This window comes from Mixophyes fleayi, chromosome 3 (assembly GCF_038048845.1).
Source record: "Mixophyes fleayi isolate aMixFle1 chromosome 3, aMixFle1.hap1, whole genome shotgun sequence".
Classification (NCBI taxonomy): Eukaryota; Metazoa; Chordata; class Amphibia; order Anura; family Limnodynastidae; genus Mixophyes; species Mixophyes fleayi.
Window position 1 is genome coordinate 204,096,635 of NC_134404.1, and position 19,837 is coordinate 204,116,471.

The 19,837-nt window shown below is 38.8% G+C and overlaps 1 protein-coding gene and 1 long non-coding RNA gene across 2 annotated transcripts in view; one reads left to right on the top strand and one right to left on the bottom strand.

The window, feature by feature from the left end:
• Positions 1-19,837, top strand: part of NKAIN2 (sodium/potassium transporting ATPase interacting 2) — an 856,165-nt gene that overhangs the window by 725,811 nt on the left and 110,517 nt on the right. The gene's annotated exons all lie outside the window — the stretch shown is intronic.
• Positions 1-19,837, bottom strand: part of LOC142144332 (uncharacterized) — a 55,352-nt gene that overhangs the window by 469 nt on the left and 35,046 nt on the right. The window contains exon 2 of the long non-coding RNA XR_012689687.1: positions 2,285-2,318. This is a non-coding gene — a long non-coding RNA (uncharacterized LOC142144332). The remainder of the gene's footprint in view (positions 1-2,284; positions 2,319-19,837) is intronic.

A 19,837-nucleotide genomic window follows, 5' to 3' on the forward strand; every position in this document is an offset into this window, starting at 1 on the left:
GCATTTCCCAGCAAACGCAATTACAGGTTTTATAATAATAAAAGTCATTATTTTTCTTTTTGTAAATTAGTACATACAAGAGATTGTTCCATAAAGAAATTTTCACGTTAATAAAGGTTGATCCTTCAAAATATTTTCAAATGCTGCCAGCAGGCATCAGATTATTACTCAGTGCAATTCAATCATGCAGATGCAAAACAAGTTGAGTGTTTTAAAACATAACCTCTGAATCTCTTGGTTCAGTCATTAGCTCATGCTGTTGCACTCAAATTATTGCAAAGCCTTTTAGGGCCATTTAAAGGCCATCAATGAAAAGGAAGTAAGTAAAATTGCATAACTGATCTCTGTTCACCTCATCACATTAGCACCAGATGCATTAGCTATTTAAATATAATAATTAATGACAAGAGATACTATGAAACAATACTGCTGAGTGTAAACTGTGCGATATGTTTTAACTCTTTTAAGCTTATTATTTAATGGTGTGTTAATAAAAGGACAATAATTTGCCAAAAAACATCTCTTGTACGTAAACAAATTGAAAGACTAAGATTTATATAAGCATTTTGTACATCAAGGGTCCTGGATTCACAGAAAGACTTTTATAAAAGGTGGCCTATGAGAGCCACATGCACTTTTTGGGTCTGATGCATAGATAGCCGCAAAATGGGAAAAAATTATTCCTAATAAAGGAACACAGAAAAATAGCATACCTCTACCCAAATGCAGAGCTGTACACATCTTGAGATGTGTTTTCCGCTGCATCAGCAACATATGCACCTAGTGTACGACAAGTCATCATCAGTCAGTGAGTATTTCCACCTGTACTATAGCAGTTAGGTAACATACAACTCCTAACAGGCATATGTGTGTGCTTCTGCAGGTCTGTATGAGCAACATTTGCGCAAGTACGCTTTTACTGTACTTAGCCGACATTAGAATGACCCTCCCCTTTCCCCTCCCACCTCTCTAGGTGCAGGCAGGCTTAAGTGCCAGAATCATGGATGCTGCATAAGTACAGAGAGATGTATGTAAGATAGGGTGTGAGCTATGTCCCACTCTGCATCAGTCCCTTTATATACTTTGTATGAGACCTAGGGATGGTAAAGGAATTTGTGCAAGGCTAACCGAACACTGGGACAAGGGTGGCAGAATTGCAGGAGCAGGAAACTATTCCTGGTTTCAATATTTCATTAATTACTTAATTACTTTAATTAGTTTTCCACTGGTGGATTGTAATGCAATGTCAGATGGAAACCATAAAATGATAATAAAAAGGCGATTACACTAGAATCCACACCAGAAAAATTCAATCCTGTATTCTAAAGAAATGATAGCCGGCAGATGCAACTGCGAGTGATTAAAACACAGGGAGGCCAGGCTAAGCAAATGCCAGCAGTATTACAATATGTATCTTTATTGGCCATTTGACAAAGAAGCACTGAGACATACATAGTTGAGGAGGATGACCCAAGGAAGAATGTGAAGCAATCACTTGATGCACATGTCTAATGTATGGGGTATCTTCCTCAGACAGGTATGTCCCACTGCTGCCAAGACTCCGAGTTAATTACAAAAACTATAGAGATGCAGAAGATTTATCTTTATATTCAAACTACATCTCTTACTGATTTACATGTTCTCTGTTTTCTAGTGGACAGGGAAAGAACAATAAAATCACAGCAGCACAGAATACTTCAGGAGATGAGACATTCAATTATATTTGTTCATCTGTGTGCATAATGTCAGTATGATGGAGTTAGTGCTTCTTCTCTGTGTGAGTGTGTTAGTGTTATAGATTCATTGAGAACTAAATCTATAGGACTGGTTTGATTTTCTGATTTCTCCTTTGCACTTTGGGTGTATTTAAACTTCTTACGTATTCAAAACTTTTTATTTATTTAGCACTCTCCCAAATTTTACATAATTTATCCTAGTTACCTGAAAATGTAAATTAGAGTCTGTCTGCATATCACATGTGTATCACATTCTAAATTGGCTGTAGTCCCTCATTCACACAATCTATATATGCCATCTGTGGTGTGCAATTAAATGTTCAACTTGGTGGAGGAACCTGTGCTTGCAGCACATGGACCTGTTTTTCATTTGAAATATCTGGTTGATTTATTACTCTTGACTAATCTTGAATGTTGTGAATGAATGTTGTGCTGGGTGGAAGCAGGATTTACATAAACAGTTCTTGGGTCAAGTGTGTTTTGCATTTTAAACAGGTTCTAATTGGTGTATGAGTAAATGGTGATATTTGGAGAAGATGGTTACTTACTATGTACCCCTTTCACAGTGTGTATTCACGTTTTCTGGAAAAAAACAAAACAGATAACATTATCTCAGGACATCCAGGGTGCAAGAATTTGCTGCTAGGGATAGTGGTATCAGATACTACTAAGTAGGTATAATACCAACTAAGGGACCATTTGGCCAGTACCCCATCTAATGTTCCTCCTGATATGTTAGGGACATCAAGACTTAGCTAAATATACTGTGGGCATCATTTTTTGGCCTTTGTTTTAGCTGTTAGGTTGACAGGCTATTCTGAAGGAGTTTTTAGTTAGAAGGTAGTGATGGGCTGAAACCAGTCTGATAATTTCCACTTTCTTTTGGATCTGTATAGTATGACCTGGATAACCTCTACATTCATGAGAGGTTTGAGACAAGTTCGTTTCCTACTTTTGAGTACATGTTGTTTTTTTTTTTTAGTCTGTTGATGCACTTTTATTCCTGTATGGCAGAGAAACATAAAAATATAGAATTTAGTGGCAGTAAATAATTTTTTCTGCCCTTTAATTAATGTATCTTTGGAGTTAGAGAAACAGGGATATATTCGTGGCTGTATAAAACAAGTCAGTAGGATAGGGACAGATCTATTGTGATTATAACCAGTGACTTTGATTGATTAGCTTGGTGAGAGCTAATGTTTATTAGTTAGTCCTAATTGTTAGTTTATCCCAATTAGTCCTTTTTAATGCGCACAGAAAAAGGCACTGATACTTTCAGCTTGTCAGGGATTTTGGTTTGTTAAATTATGTGTTTAGTTTGCTTCTTTTTTTCTTTTCACATTTGGGTTATTATAGTTCATTCTGGTTTGGGTTTTTCTGATGACGTGTTATGACATCTGGTTTAGACTTCCTCAGTTAATCTTGTAGTTGTTCTTACAGGCTCCTGTCACGGGCACTAGGAGTCTTTACCCAGTATCACCCGCTGATGGTCTTATCAGAGCAGTAGAGTTGGTATATAATACTCTGATGGCAGGGTGATAATGGAACTGGAAACAGCAGATGGTTAGAGAATGCTCAGAAAGTCTATGACTAGCAGCACTGGTAAACAATAGGTAACTGAACATGAAGATCTGGATGGACAAGGACACGTGAGGGTAGTCAGTGGTCTGCGCACGGCAAGTTGTACCACTGCTATAGTGAAAAGAATGTCCAGGAGTAATAAGGAGGTGGAAGTCAGCGGTCTGCGTATAGCAAGTGTACCGCTGTCTGTAGTGAAGGAATGGAATCCAGGTGAAGGTCACGGGGAAGTCAGTGGTCTGCGAGTAGCAAGTTATACCACTGCTTATGTGAGAATATATGTGCAACTGGTGACACAGGGAAACAGGAATCAGTGGTCTGCCTCTAGCAAGTTGTACCACTGAATATATATGTGAGGAAGGACACGAGGAGATAAATGCTATGCAGAGTCTACACGGGTACACTGAACTTGATCCCACGTTGAACTGCACACAATGATAATAAAGAATGAACAGCACTGCACAGATAAACAAAGTCACTCAAATAGTCCAGCAAAAGGAAACAGTCAATAATAGCAATAGTCTCAGAGGATGGAAACTCCGGAGGAGAACAACTCAGTCCAGATGGATATGCAATACACCAGCACAGTCAATGAGAAGTATGCATACCGTGGTTCAGATGAGCAGGCTGTTAGGGATAACTGCAGGGATACCTGAGCGGCCGGGAACAGACGAGATGCGAAGTCCTTGCAGAATGGAAGCGGCAGGTAGGTGCAGCGCACTGTAGGTAGGCCAGCAAGATGATAAATACTCAGGAAGCAGTAGTATATAGAATAGAACAGCAGGAGACCACGGGAGAGTTGAAGCGATGTAGCAAAGCTGGAAGCCGAGGAGCGTAGACTCGATGCAACAGGCGAGTTGACACAAATGGACACACTGTAGAAGCAGTAGGCAGCGGGGCAGCTGACGGCAGGTAGAATGCAGACTGGAGCGCTGAGACGAGCAGACTCTGTAGACACGCTGAAGTAGCGAACAGGAATCAGCTGGAACAGTAGCGATGTAACTCAGGAGAGTTTGCAGTAATCTGTAGCTGTAGATACACGGAGGCAGCGGATAGGAATCAGTTGCTGGAGTCACGATGAAACACAGGAGAGTTTGCAGTAATCTGTAGCTGTAGATACACAGAGGCAGCGGATAGGAATCAGCTGCTGGAGTCACGAAGAAACACAGGAGAGTTTGCAGTAATCTGTAGCTGTAGATACACGGAGGCAGCGGATAGGAATCAGCTGCTGAAGTCACTAGGAACACGAGGAATAGAAGTGGTCTGGAAACCACAAACGGCAAACAGGAATCAGCATTAGCTGAACACACGAGGAGCACCTTCAGAGACTCATGAGGAATGAGACTCCAAGATCAGGCAACGTGGTATTGACCACAGGTGCTTAATATAGGGAGTGTTGCCTGATCAGCCAATTAAGTTAACGGAACAGAACTGAAGGTTAAAAGGGGCTGCACATGCGCAGTACCTCATAGTAATGGACGGACACGGTTCCTAGCTACTTTAGAAGTAGCACTCACAGTCCGGTGAGTGACAGCTCCCTTCCAGTAATTGTTTGAATTCTTGAACATCTTGGACATCATTTTATTAATGCTGCATTGTGCTGAAGAATTTACAAAGGTAGAGCTTTAGGATTGCCTGTGGTGTTGAGTAAAATCGGTAGATATTTTATTTATGGTAGCCAAGCATGATTTAGCCAGGTTTTGTGTTTTATTTAGGTAGCTGAAGTACCCGATATTGCCCAGGTTTAAAGTTCAAGTTATTACGTTATCAATAAGTTGGATGTAGCTCTCAACCTTTTAAAAATAATTAGCAGCTTAGTAGGTCTTCCAACACACCCATGAGGTGGCTGCCCAGTGTTTTTGTTTTTCTATTAAATGTCATCTTAATCCATCCAGTGGAAAGCCCAGAACAGGCTCCCCAGGTCAAAGTTCTGCCCAGCATACACTAATGGGAGATTCGACCAGGATCTCAACTCCCTAGTCTGTCGTCTGGGATCCAATGTTACTAGTCTATGAAGTTTTTGTTCAAATCCATCCAGGGGAAGGCTTAGAAAGGGCTCCCCGGGTTAAAATTTTGCCCAGTGTACACCAACTGGAGGACCGACCAGGGCCTTACACCCCGTAAAACCTGGCCAGGATCTAGCTGGACCACCTCGTGTTGGTTTATCCCAATTGGTGCAGGTGTGTCCGAATGCAGGCTCAGAACAGTCTCCTTGGGTCAAAGTTCAATTTTTGTCGCTCTGTCACTGTGACGAAACATGTTTGATAACACCTTAACCAGCATATCCCTCATTTCTCAAAAAATGTGAAATATAACAATATGAACATTTTATAGCTCTGCCTAATTTCATGTGGATAAGGGGACATTGTAGCTCATTGTAAATATGTATATTGCAGTGAAGATGTTATTCATTGTTCTTAAAGTGAAGCCAGGTGGGTTATGGGTAAGGATCAAGTTCCAGGATACAGGTGAGGGGCTGACTGCTATCATGTATGTGGAGGTGGGGAAAGCCAATTAGTATCCATTGTCCTCCACAGGGCTAATCCAAACATTTTGTCTAGAACCCAGCGGGATGGGTTGGGTACGTTTTCCCAAGTGTGAAAACACAGAAAACAAGGACACCTACAAAAAAACACGACTATAACACCGACATGAATATAATAAAAACTTATCTAAAAAGCGACACACCAGCTTTATGAAGACAGGACCATGCTTACAGCTACTACTTCCAAACACACTGGTTGCCAGCATTTCAGTTTCACGTCACTTAACAGAACGACATAGAGAAATCTTAATTTAAAGCAGCAATGTGAGGACCCCATAAATACACACTTCAGATTAAAGATTCTTCGCAAAGTTCGCTTTTTATGTAAGTCTTTATTATATTCATGTAGGTGCCATAGTCATCGTGTTTTCTTGTAGGTGTCTTCATTGTCTGTGTTTTCATAGTCAGGAAAACCGGGCAGGAGAGCTACTGTGAAAGAAAGCTCATCTACACTCTCCCTGCAACCCCCTGATCCAGCACCCACCAATGCTAAAGAAGATGACAGCCAGGGGTTTGCCCGGGGAGGAGAAAACACTGAAAATTTTACCATGGATATAAGGGGCCATTACAAGTTGGGGGGGGGTGTTTGTGGGATGTTCATTCTCGGAATTGATTCTTGGAGGGTGCAAGTTGACTGGTGTTGAGTTGCCGTTTTCTACCAATGGACTACATATGCAGCTGAGAGAGATCCATGGGTTTTGGATTCTGCAATTCAGGACAGCCAGGTGACTGTAACTCCTTAAGCTAGTGTGGTAAGGGACAGAATATGTGGTAAACCTGCCTGGTACTTACTGTTAGTATATAATATTCTAGTGATTGTTTTTATTACAATAAGGTGCAGATTCAATACCCCGCGTTGTTCTCTAGAACAACGCTTGGCACACATTATTCCCGTTACTAGGGTAATTTTAACATGGATTTTTGCTCATGGCTCACAAGGCTGCGAGAAAACATCAGTGTTGAAATTACTATAGTAACGGTAATAATGTGCAACAATTACCATAGTAACTTTCTAACTGAATTTGCCTGAGTTACTAAAGGAATCTTAGAAGGTACTGTGTAGGCTTCCCTGGCATTTGTAAGGCACCCCTGGGTGGCCAGCCAGTGTGAAGTGGGTAGAATTGTTGCAGATAAACCTGGTATCCTCAAAGTCGCATTGTTGCGTTGTCGCTATGTGGTCTATTAGCTTGCTTTTTCGATACTAAACTATATATGTAAGTATTGGCGGCTTTACCTTAATAGCTGTGAACGATAATCGCCAACAAACGTGCAAAGGAACAATCAAACTTCTTTTGTGTATATAAATGAGTATATATGTGTGTGTGTGTGTATGTATATATGTATATATATATATATATATGTTAACCCGTGCATGATACTCATGCATTCTAGTCAAATCAAGATACTTAAGGTCTTAAAAAGGTTCTTGTCATGCATTTGGGCCTAGCCCAGGCCTCCTCAGGGGAAGATCGTTACTTCCCGACGCAAGCGCCCTTTTTAATGTGTGTTCATGAGGTAAAATTACCTCACGAAAATGAGTTTGACCCCTCAACTCGTAAATTTAGCCTTTACTACCCCTCCCACGGGGGGAAGGGGGGATGATGGAAGTTAACTGACTTGACTATTCTAATTTTTTTGTCAAATAATGTCAGTATACCAAATTTCAGGTCAATTGGATGAGCCCTTTCTGAGAAAATAGTTTTTTCCACACACACACTAATGCACGCCTCTACACATGTGTGTTCATGAGGTAAAATTACCTCACGAAAATGAGTTTGAGCCCTACCAAATTTCAGCCCTTTTTGAAATTTTTTTCCCACACACACTAGGAATTTAGTAGGTCAGTGTATAACTCTGCCCAGCAGGTGGCGCTGCAACTTGGTTTTTTTTTTCACACACAGACGCCACTAAGCATTTATATATTAGATAGATATATATATATATATATATATATATATATATATATATATACGAATACAATTGGCGCTTAACAAGATATCTTATTATAAATAAATAAATGATGATGATATCTTTTGTAAATAGATAAATAATTCATATAAAGATGAGTCTCATATGTACAGGTGGCAGCACTACTTCAAAACTGGTAGGTTAGTCCAGAAATGTATAAATTGATGTAAACAGAACATATGGAGTAGGCGCCTTCTAATAGAAATGTTCAAATAATATACGTAACAGAAGGAAGATGGATAAACGCACTTCAATCACTGTTTTTATTGAGTTGATGGCTCTTTGGTATATCAGTCCTCACGTGGACATGGATGCTTTCACGAGAAAGCAAAGAGAAATATATCATGGTGCAGTATTATCTGTTACATTGAAAACCTCCACCAGAGATCACTCCCCAAGAAGTATGCGTATCAGAAAAATAGTAATATAGGCTAATCTGTATAATGGTGGTCTTCTAGTAACGGAGTGGATCTCACAACAATAGTAGTAGGTATCAGGTTTGAATACGTGCTGGCTCCAATGACCCACATGTTCTTCCACAGCAGTAAACTTCACTTTATTTGTCAGTAGTTTTTATTCGTCGTTTTTATTCAAATTAGGTTCATCATTTCAATAAAAACTACTGACAAATAAAGTGGAGTTTACTGCTGTAGAGGAACATGTGGGTCATTTGAGTCAGCACGTATTCAAACCTGATACCTACTAGAGAGAGAGAGAAAAAAAAAAGAAGTGGTGCTAGTGTAGTCGGAATGGTACCGTAAGTTCAGGTGAAGTTGTAGATGATGGTCTACAGATTTTTGGATATAAATGTAGGTGTGTTGATAAAGCACCACAACTGTCAGAGTCTTCCTTGCATGTGGTCATTATCGCTTGCCCACAAACATGCTATACAATAGTGTTTATATCTATGGGGAGGATCGAGCAATGATGGGAGTGTGATACTATGTATGGTTGTTAATTGATGTGAATAGGCTTTCTACTTTTTTGCTGCCTCCTACTCTCACATTTTCTACAGGAGTTGACAGTTTGTGACAATCTTCGAACCTTTATATGATAACTATTTACAGAGAAGAAACAGCCATAACACTTACAGCTGGACTCATGTTATAACTCTTGCAAGATGTATTCAATGTTAACATTTTAAACAATGTTGATTTTTAATGAATGGGGTTATTAAATAGGTTGTAGGAATCATATCAAGCAAACAGCACTGTTCTACACCAAGCATTCTGTATGCTACAAATTTTTACTTATTGCTTTAACCTTCATAATAGACAGCTTCTAAATTGGTAATTATAAATTATAATTACATGAATTAATTAAAAACGGCCAAAGTTCTTCTTTCTATTTGCTACTTGACAGGTCTGCAGACTAGATACAGATTGACTATTAAAATGTATATTGTGCTGCTTTAATAAAAATCAAATTGAATAATGCTGACTTTCCCTTATATGGGCAGTATGGCATACAGTACGAGCACATATTTGTATTAATGTAAACATATACACAAATGGAATATTTCAAATGTCTGGTTTGAAAGAGTTTAACGGTAAACGTTTCACATCGACAAAATTACTCCAACACATATCTATTTCAGATTTTCTGAATTGAATATAAAGTTATATTATACTATATTTTTGAATTGGTGTTCATTTTAATTTGCTCTATTTTAAGTCAGAATACACACAAGTTGCTCTGACACTGGACGAGTGTCAGAGCGTGGTTTATATAAAGGGAGTGTGACAGGATGGACCACTTATGCCACCCTGTCTATTGTTGCTGGGAACCGGCTGGGCTTACTTTGCCACCGTTCCATTTTGTTATCCCAAATGCGCCCTCTTGCCGCAGTAGGAGGGGCTTACACGAGCTGCCGCCACTGGACTCCTTGCCAGCATCCAGAACTAGGTTTCTTCTGGGTAACTGACGCTACTAGCGTACCTCGTTGCTAGTGTACCTGGGCTGGTGCTCCTGACCTCTCACTATAGATCAGGGTTGCTGTGGATGGATCTCCCCCTGGCCTATCACACTGACCAGGGCTGCATGGGTAATAGGGAGAGCGGTAGTACTGGAAAGCTTGGGTCAAAACCTCAGAACAGCCAGAGAACGGATTAGAGTTTGGGCCTATAGATCATAGGAATACAGCAATATTGAAGATGTTTCCAAGCAGGTCTTTGAAGCAAGATGTTTATTTGCTCACACTGGTTAGAGGTAACAGTGATCAGGTCAAATGTTGAAATCAGAAGAACAAGTTTCAAATACAAGCTAGTGCCTTTATACATTTCAGACACAGGCTATTTTTAGCATCAGGATGTGCCCTATTTACACAAACATTTACATGCATAGCAAAGCTAACAAAATTTGCGCTTATCTATGAAATTCATTCTGGACAAAAGGCCACACGGTAACGACCCGCTGCTGGGCCTTTTGCCAGAGCAGGCATGACACTTCATCACAAAACTTTATTAGCAATTCCTGCTATCAGATTCCCTTCTGCAAATGCCTAATTGGAGGTTTCCACTAGCAACTTTACAAATCCCAAAAAATGTCACTTCCATACAAAACACATCCCAATACACAAAAGACCTCCATCCAAAATGGCCTATTGTATCAGATATATACATCAGAAATAAGGCATATCCTTTTAGTAAGGTTAAAACAGGAAAAACGAGTTTCTACCCTGGTATCAAATAACAATTTCCTATCTCAGAATATATACAATATAAAAAATAAGTGCATATGCAATTATATAAATAAGCGCCTTGCGTTATTTCCTTTAAATAAATTCATACCAGAAGTTAATTATCAGTGATAAAGTCACAGGGAGTTTTCAAATTCTCTGCACCAACATGCGGTCATGTGAAGTGCCGTCCTGATGCAGACAGCGAGAACGGTTCTGGAGCGAGGAGAGGTAAGTGTAGCACAGGACAAAACCCACCTGGAAATTTGTGGCATATGGATGTGATGTTGGTTATTCAAAACAAAACCACCCAAAGTCTTGCTACCACTAAGATTTCATTTAAGAGCTTATGATTTGAGTAGGTCTTCAGTTACTCTCTGATTGCTCAAATAGTGGAATAACCACATAATTTAAAAACAGGATTGCTGTACACCAACTATCTGAATAAATGTATAGCTCTATTCTGAAACACAGAGATATAGCATTAATTCCACTAACATTATCATCATTTATTTATATAGCATCACTAATTCGACAGTACTGTACAGAAAACTCTCTTACATCAGTCCCTGCTCCTAAACAGCTTACAGTCTAAATTCCCTGACACACACACAGTGTCAATTTCAGAGCAGCCAATTAACCTACTAGTATGATTTTGGATTGAGGGAGGAAACCAGAGCACCCGAGGCAACCCACGCAAACACAGAGAGAACATACAAACTCCACACAGATAAAGCCATGGTTGAGAATCAAACTCATGACCTCAGTGCTGTGAGGAAGGAGTGCTAACCACTAAGCCACTGTGCTGCCCATATAATTTCCAGCCCATATGCATATGAAATATCAGTATGTTATATTAGTTCCCCTTGAAAATACATTTTCCCTATAGCTGCCTTATGGGGCATATGTAGATCATTCGCACATGTTATGTTACTATAGAGATTACAAATGTATAAAGAAGTGCTTTCGAACATGGATTATTATGTCCTATAAAGAAGAATATACACTTAACTTGGAGTGATTCCTAATATGGTCCTTTTTAGCCAAACGAAATTCCTAATCTTTTAGTATATTTTGAGCTCTTATCTGGGCAATAAACAAAATTGATTTTTTTCTTGAGTACCTTTCTTTCATCCTCATAATTTTAAGAATGTTTATATTTTATGTAAGACCAATTGTCTATTCATATATTTATGGAACCAAATGTAAGCATCATCATCAACATTTATTTATATAGTGCCAGCAGGTTCCGTAGCGCTTTATTGATTCAGATTGTGTCTTTGTACCAGAAAAGTGAGTCCCTATGATGTGATTCATGTATACTCTAAATAAATTCAGGGTTTATTCATAAAAGGCAGGTGTAATTCATAGATTCCACACGTGCGGTATATCAGGCCGGTTTCCAATGGTTACATGAGCCCACTGCTGATTATAATATTTCCCAATCTTAGCAACAAAAAAAAATCTTAATTTAAAAAGGTTTTAGTCAGTATGTTCATCCATTACATACAGTTTTTATCGGTGTGTCTTGAATTATCAGTCATTACAACAATAATACAGTTCCCATTTTATTAAATCCTCCTTATATCTAAGACATAAATCAGTATGACATCTAATGCGAATCTGTTTCCTCTGTAAATTCAGGGTTTATTCACTGTGGACAAATCTCTCTAATTCAGCAATGTCAGGTGTGTCACACAAACTTCTAATCATTCTGTGTTCTACGCTCCTATTTGTGTCGGTCGCATATATAAACTTCACACTTAATAGTGAGTATGCACACTGTTCAATGTTTCCATTTCTAAACTTCTTTAACTCCCCAATATAAAGTAAATCATACTTGTTTGCAATGATTTTGGAGACCATGTTACATTGAACACAAATTGTCTTTTTACATCTGAGTTTGCACACAAACCACTAGTTCTGGAGCCAGTGCTTTGTGATTTTGAGCAAAAGTAAAAAAGTCTATTATACGGCAGAAATGCAATTTGCGTTCAACTTAACATCAGCCTCTGTACGAGCACACTCCTGATTATAATGTTTCCCTGGCACATTTTATGATTAAGTTAGCATTAACCCATTGCTTACATGTAGTGATTTGCAGGAAAGCGTGTTATCTAAAGTTAATATTTTAGGAGTCATCATGTTTACTGAATATATTATTTTCCTGATTAGGCAATTTTCATGGCACTAGGAGAAACACAAAACATTACGAACATATGCATTTTAATATGCTGTTTAAATGTAATACATTTAATTTATTCTGATGCTCCAAATTTTCTGTACTGTGCAGATAGAGGGCCTGATTCATCAAGGCACATATCTGACGATTTTGAGTAAATGCAAAATCACTCTGCGCATGCCCAGAACTGTCAGATATGGCCGTGAGTTCAGGCCTGTTTCATGCACTGGCAAGCGCATGTGACACATACTACAGCTGACTACATAGAGGATGGAACTGGACAGGGAAGGGGCGTGTTGCTGTAGCCAGTTTACAGTAGTGGCGTGCCAAACTCGAGTTCATGCAGCCACGGCCGTATACAACTCTATGGCCGTCGAAGTTACTTGTTTTTCTGCCATATCTCTTGCACCAACTCTGGGGCTAATCTAAGGTCAGTGGTGCTGAAAGAGGCTTGGCCAGCCCACGCTTTGTTAGACTAGAACTTAAGAGCTGCCCTTATTGACTAGTGTTATACTTGCATTACAGGAAGCTATACATAAATACCACCTTTATAGTATTATCCCCCCCCATCCATAGCAACGCATTCCCCACCCAGTAGCATTATGTCCCTCACTCTGTAGCAATACCTATCTATGTAGCACATTCTCCCACTTCTATAGTAAAACATTCTCCCCTGTGTGACAGCACATTCTCCTCCCTTGTATGAATATATTCTCTCCCTCTCCCAACACATTTCCTCTTCTCCAGCAACATATTAACACATCCTATATTCCATTGCAAATTACTTACCTGTCCACCCAGGTGTGCAGACAGTTAAAATCCGTAGTACTACAGAGACAGTCCTTTTCATTTTCTGCCAGACCTCACTGATGAATGGTGGGGTCTAACTGCAGCTGTATGAGTGGCCCTAGACAGCCACAGTGAGACCTAGTACAATGCGTGTAAATTCTACCCAGTCTCACTATTACTGTAGTATTTCCCCAAAGTGTTCTACTACAGTCAACATGAGAAAATACATTTTTTTTATTTTTGATGCCATGAAAGTGGTTAAAATATAAAATATGTATTGCTGCAATTCACTATGGGCAAGTACAAATGGGTTAATTTAATAGAGCCTGGGGACTGTTTAGTGCCAGTATCATGCCACATAGCAGAGGGTGCCATAATCAGCCATATGAGATGTCTCTAGTTCAAGATTAAATCAGCCTGGAAGCTAACATATGGCGCAGCAAATGTTGTAAATACATAGTGTGGTCACTAAAGTTCTTATGTTTTATGTAGGAAAAGGAAATAAATCAAAGATATAATGCTCCTAATTCAATCTGGCATCAATGTCTGCATTTATGTTTAATCAGGACGAGTAGGTACATCAAGTATGCAGAGTTTAGGGATCTGCTTAAAAACAAATATATTATATATATAATATATAAATTAAATATTGGCCTAAATAATTAATATTTTCTAGTGATGCATCTTGTCTACATGTAGGTAATTTCATGTTCTGTTAATTAAAGTTGAAAAATTATGATCCTGTGATTATCAGAAGGAAAATCATGGACTATATAAGAATCTGTAGCTATTCTTGCATATACTATGCTTCATACCCAAGTTGAAATCCCCCCAATTAGCATACACACTGCTTTTATGAAAAAACAAAGAAAAGGGAAGGTGTAGGGTAAAAGAATTGGCTTTTAAAACCATGACAAACATTTGTCGTTTGTCAGACTAAGAAATTCACTTGGTTAATGAAGTTCTCTCCCCAGAAAACAAATCAAGGATTTACATGAGTTTTTCTGTTTTTGGATTTCTCCTTTTATTCTTAAAGAAATTTGCTTGCATAATTTTAATACTGTATATCTTATTATATTTATTATTATTGTTACATTAAGAATTAAGTATTTTCTCATTTAACAAGGTTTTGGCTTTGTGTTCTTACCAGACTCATGGTCAATCAGCTTAGCTATTTGTAAACAATGCATAACTGAAATACAGGGTAATATTTGGCTAATGACATCTCTGGTTGTTTTAAAGTTTTGATGCTTAATGTAAGGGTTCAGTTCTTGAAACAAACCTGGTGGTGGTAGGATTTTGAGAATTAATGGAAAGCGTTTGATATAAATTGGGAGTTTAATCATTGCCAGGCATCTGGGTATCTTGTGACTAACCCTTTGTCACACATCATTCAAGCTCAGGTGAGTCCTGGTTGTAACAATGTCTTAAACATTCTCAAAACATTCAGATATTTTGTTATGAAAAGTCTGTTAGTGGATACACAGTCAACAGGGGAATAGGTGCTTGCATGTATAGGTACAATGTAATAATAGGAGCATTTGCACAAAATGCACAATGGAGGGATGTAACAGAAATGTCTGTGTCCCAACACTAAATTGTAATGGGACCCTTTATGCTCCGTCATAAAACCATAACTACCATGATATCTGATCTATCCTTAGTAATAGGACAGCGTACTAATTGCATAAGTAGCAATCTAGCACATTGGTGTAATGGTCCAGAAATTGAACAGGAATACAATGGCTGAAAGAAAGGCAAACTGGAGGATAGTGCAATAGAGTGGTCAATGGCAGCCAGGTTCCGTACACAGTGAAGCAAGTAGGCGAAGGGAGTTAATTAAAGCGAATTGCAATTTGCAAGCAGAATTTATTCCTTTTTTAAAAACATTATTTGCTGTGATTAACACATTTTGAACTGAAATGTGGCTGAATTGTAGCGAGAAGAATTTCTGGGTTTCTCTATACAACCTTACACATAAGCACACACTTCACATTTTACAAAAAGTTTACTTTGTTACATTGGGAGCCTGATGTTAAGTTGAACGCAACATAGATGTAAATTGCATTTTAATAAAATATGCATTTTACATAGTATGGAGAGCTGCAGCTGTCTTAAGATACCTGTGACTGCATAGTATATAAACTTCACATGGCTGAGTAAGACATGCTTTAAGCATATCATGCGATAGAGAGACATCAATCATGGCCAACTTGATGAAAATGACTGCTGTGTGAATTTATTTATTTTTTTAAATGCATTTAAAAAAAAAAATTAAAAAATGCATGTACTACCTGCTCTAGCGTTCATAGCTAGATTGGTATCTGCAAAGTCAGGGCAGATGGAGAATGTGGGGTGGTGATACCTGTACTAGGCAATGGCAGCCAGGGATGGTGCCACTATAGCAAGGAATATGTAGTGGGGTTCTCCTGCCATAATTCCAATCAGGTTTAGCCAATTTAGCATGGGCCTGGATTCCCTAAGGGGATCGGGAGGGGGGGGGGCGCGCAAAAAAATGCACAAGCGTTTATCCCTCACCCCAGGTATGGTGGGTGTGGGATAGTAAAGTGAGATTTAAATGCACCATGCTGTAAAAAAACACCAGTCAGCAATCTATAATTTAAAAATAAAAAGTCCTTATGCAGCGCTGAAGACTTGCTACACTAGAAACTGTGACTACAATGACTGAGATTGACCCATCAGTCCTATTTATTACACTCTGGTTTTCCCACGGTCCGTCGTCAGAGTATTTTCTATGTTCTACAAGTCATAGGATAATATTGGCTTATGTACAGTAGTTTACCATGCCATCATATGTCTGTTTAGAGTGAAAATATACCTAATTTCATAACTTACAACAATGGATGCCTTCAAATCGGGGCACTCTTCGAAAGGGTGGGCAACCATGTCAACATAGAGGTATGTAATTTCATTGATGCGCCAGAAATAGATGCACGTGGCATCCATTTATCACTGATCTGCTATGTAGAGCAGCAGTGAACAACACATAATTCCCAACTTTCTGATCCATGTGACAAAGGTGTCCACAGGGAGGACGTCGGGACAGAGCCCTCAAATCAGTACAGTCCCACACCTGCATAAATTGAGACATTTGGGAGGTATGTAATCTACATAACACATATTTACATAATTCTTTTCACAAGAACAATTTTTAAAGTGACAAGAAGTAGCATATACACAATGTTTTCTTGTAAGTTCATCCCATCTCTACTCCCTCAAATTTAGCAAAATAATTGGGTGTATGGAAGCAAATATGTTCTCAATACAGATAGCTACACTGGAACAATCCTTGGGTTCATCTTCAGTAGTTTTGCAATCAAAATTGGTGTAACTCATGGATTAAAAAATTTCATTCAAATTTACAGAAGTAAATGTAGTCCTGTCTTCACATCAACTTATTGTAACGTAATATATAAAGACTCTGTATAGACCTTTATATAGTAAAGCATTGAGAAATAGGTGAATATGTGCTGTATCAGTGAAAATAAATTATAAATTATAAGTCTGCTAGATTAATTTTAATAGAGTAATAAAATCATACACAACGCTGATATCCTTATACTGTCACCTGCAGTTGTCTAAGTGGTGATGTGTACTGTGGCATGCCATAGCGCCACTTCTATTACTGCCTTCATTGTAAAACTATTAAATTACATTCGCTTACACTTTCTATATTCACCTCTTATAAATTTCCACTTCAACCACTGGTCATATGTGTATAATTCTTTATACCAGGGGTGTCCAACCTTTTAGCTTCCCTGGGCCACATTTTAAGACGACGAGTTGGTTTGGGCCGCACATAAGATACACTAACAATAAAGATAGCTGATCATCCAAAAAACCATAGAAAACATAGTTAACATATATATATGAGAAAAAAAGTGATATACATATATATATATATATATATATATATATATATATATATAAAACTTTTTTTTCAAATCCCCCTATACTTACCTTTCAATCGCCCTGTTCAAAAAATCCTCTCTAGTTATTATACTATAATCACTTTTTGTATTATTTTGATGCAGTATCAATAAAGTGCATTTAAGCCAGGCATTGTATATCAGGGTGCCCTGACTAGGCCTGTGGTACCTGACATATACATCACTGTGACCCCAAATTGTGACCTGTTTTGCTAATTACACCACTATGTTATAACTAAGGGATAACAACTTATAATGGGCCAAAGAGAATAATATATAATGCCCCATTAGTATTACAAGTAGAAGTATGTAGCAGGGAGATAAGGTCCATGATGCTCCAGGACCAGGTGACTTTTATTCACTGGTCAGCGTCCCTTGAAATAATAAAAAAAATCCCCCTTAACTTACCTTTTAATCGGCTTGTTCTCCTGTCCTCTTCTCTTCTTTTCTCCAATTCTGTGCTGCTGATTGTTCTTCTCGCGCGGGTGACTCCTCTGTGCTGCGCTCCGCAATGGATGTTGGGCGTGATGACATCACGCCGACATTCACTGTGAGCACCGCACAGAGGAAGAGACAAGGGAGAGAGCCGGAGTACCAGCTGACGTGACCGCAAGGTAAGTATTTTCTTTTCTTTTTTTTTGCAGGATTTTTTTTTCTATTAACAGTGCTGCCCCCTTGCCACAACCAAAACTCCTTCTGGGCCACATTTACATACGTGCTGGGCCGCATGCGGCCCGTGGGCCGCGGGTTGGACAACCCTGCTTTATACTATATAAAGCATTGAGTATTGCATTGTTGTCTCACAGCACTGGGGCCATGGGTTTCATACCACCCAGGGCTGCTTTGTGTGGAGTTTGGGTGATCTCTCAGTATTTGCATTGGTTTCTTCCAGGTGCTCCAATTTCCTCCCACATTCCAAGAATACAGTATACTGCTAGGTTATTTTGCTGGACAAAATTGACCCTAGTGTGTTTTTGTGATTGAGAATTTAGACTGTAGGATCCACTGGAAAGGGGACTGATTAGGTATTCTCTTTAGAGCATTATGTAACATGTTACCTTAATACCCTAAATGCATAGCATGTATACATCCATTTAGACTGCATTTTTTTAGCTGTTTGCTGAGCAGTCAATACATTTACATTTTTGTTCAATATAGGAGCAGCCCAATACTGTATGCAGCCCTATACTGGGAACCAAGATATAAATGCTTCCCAAGGTTCCATTGTTGTTTACCATAGCCTTCAAATGGAACACTGTGTACAGCTCAATGTGAAAATAAGCATTTGCTGTTTGATACAGGGAAATTCTTTGACATCACAGTTGTAACATCATCAGAAGTTTCCCAAGGGAATTCCACCTGCCTAAACTACTTTCAACCGGTATGTAATTTATGCAACGCTCAAAGTATTAAGTGAGACCTGAGCAGGGAAGGGCTGGCTAATCTTAGCCTGGGGGCAAGACTCAACTCAGCAGCCTGAGGTGACCAAGCCCAGGGTAGCCCACTATGGGGCTAGCCTGGGGGGACAGATGCCCCCAAAGCCCAGCCTGGACCTGAGACAGCACCCCAACTCTCCGTGGTTAAAGTGCATATTTTGCTAAAACTTTCCTTGTGACAACAAAAAAATAAACAGCATGTCTAAGAACATTCATTACATGTATATTCTCGGTGTAAACCAACAGCGTTCTTTGTTTAAACTTTAGGATTTTAGATCTGGAAATTCTACTACTGTGATGAGCTACAAAACTTTGCACACTGTAAATGTAAAACCCTGCTGTCCATATTTGTATCTCTGTGGCTTTCTCAGTATATTTCATTCCTCTCTACAAAATGATTTTTTAGTAGCCTATATTATTTATCCTCATGCCATAGCTTATCAAGTCAAATGCCTTACACAAAAATATAACTATCTATTTAAATCAATGTTTTCATGTAAACCTGCTCTATATTTGAACTGATTGATCCATTTATTGCGACTGTGAACAGTGATCTTGTCATGGTTCTCTCAGATCTCTAGAATAAAAAGCAGGTTTTCTTATCCTGGACCCCAGGTACTGCAGAAATTATAAAAAGGGATGACACACAGAGACAGAATGATAAAAAGCTACTTCTGCCTCAGGCATTGAAAGAGCAATCAGATGATTAAACTATTCTATCGCATTCCCAGAAGTGCAAGAAGTTAAAGCCTTAATACTAAGGAATAGAAATCCTTCAGAGTTATCCCACGCAGACTTAGCCATTATTATTTGCTTTTTATATGTGTGATGAAATCCACCATATGCTGAAACATACTTTCCCTGAAGCCCCCTCTATTTCAGACAACTCTCACTTTATTTGAAAAAGCAATATACAAACGGTCAGCAAATCATTTCAGAAAGAAACAAATTGTTTAACTATCTGTAGTCATGTTTT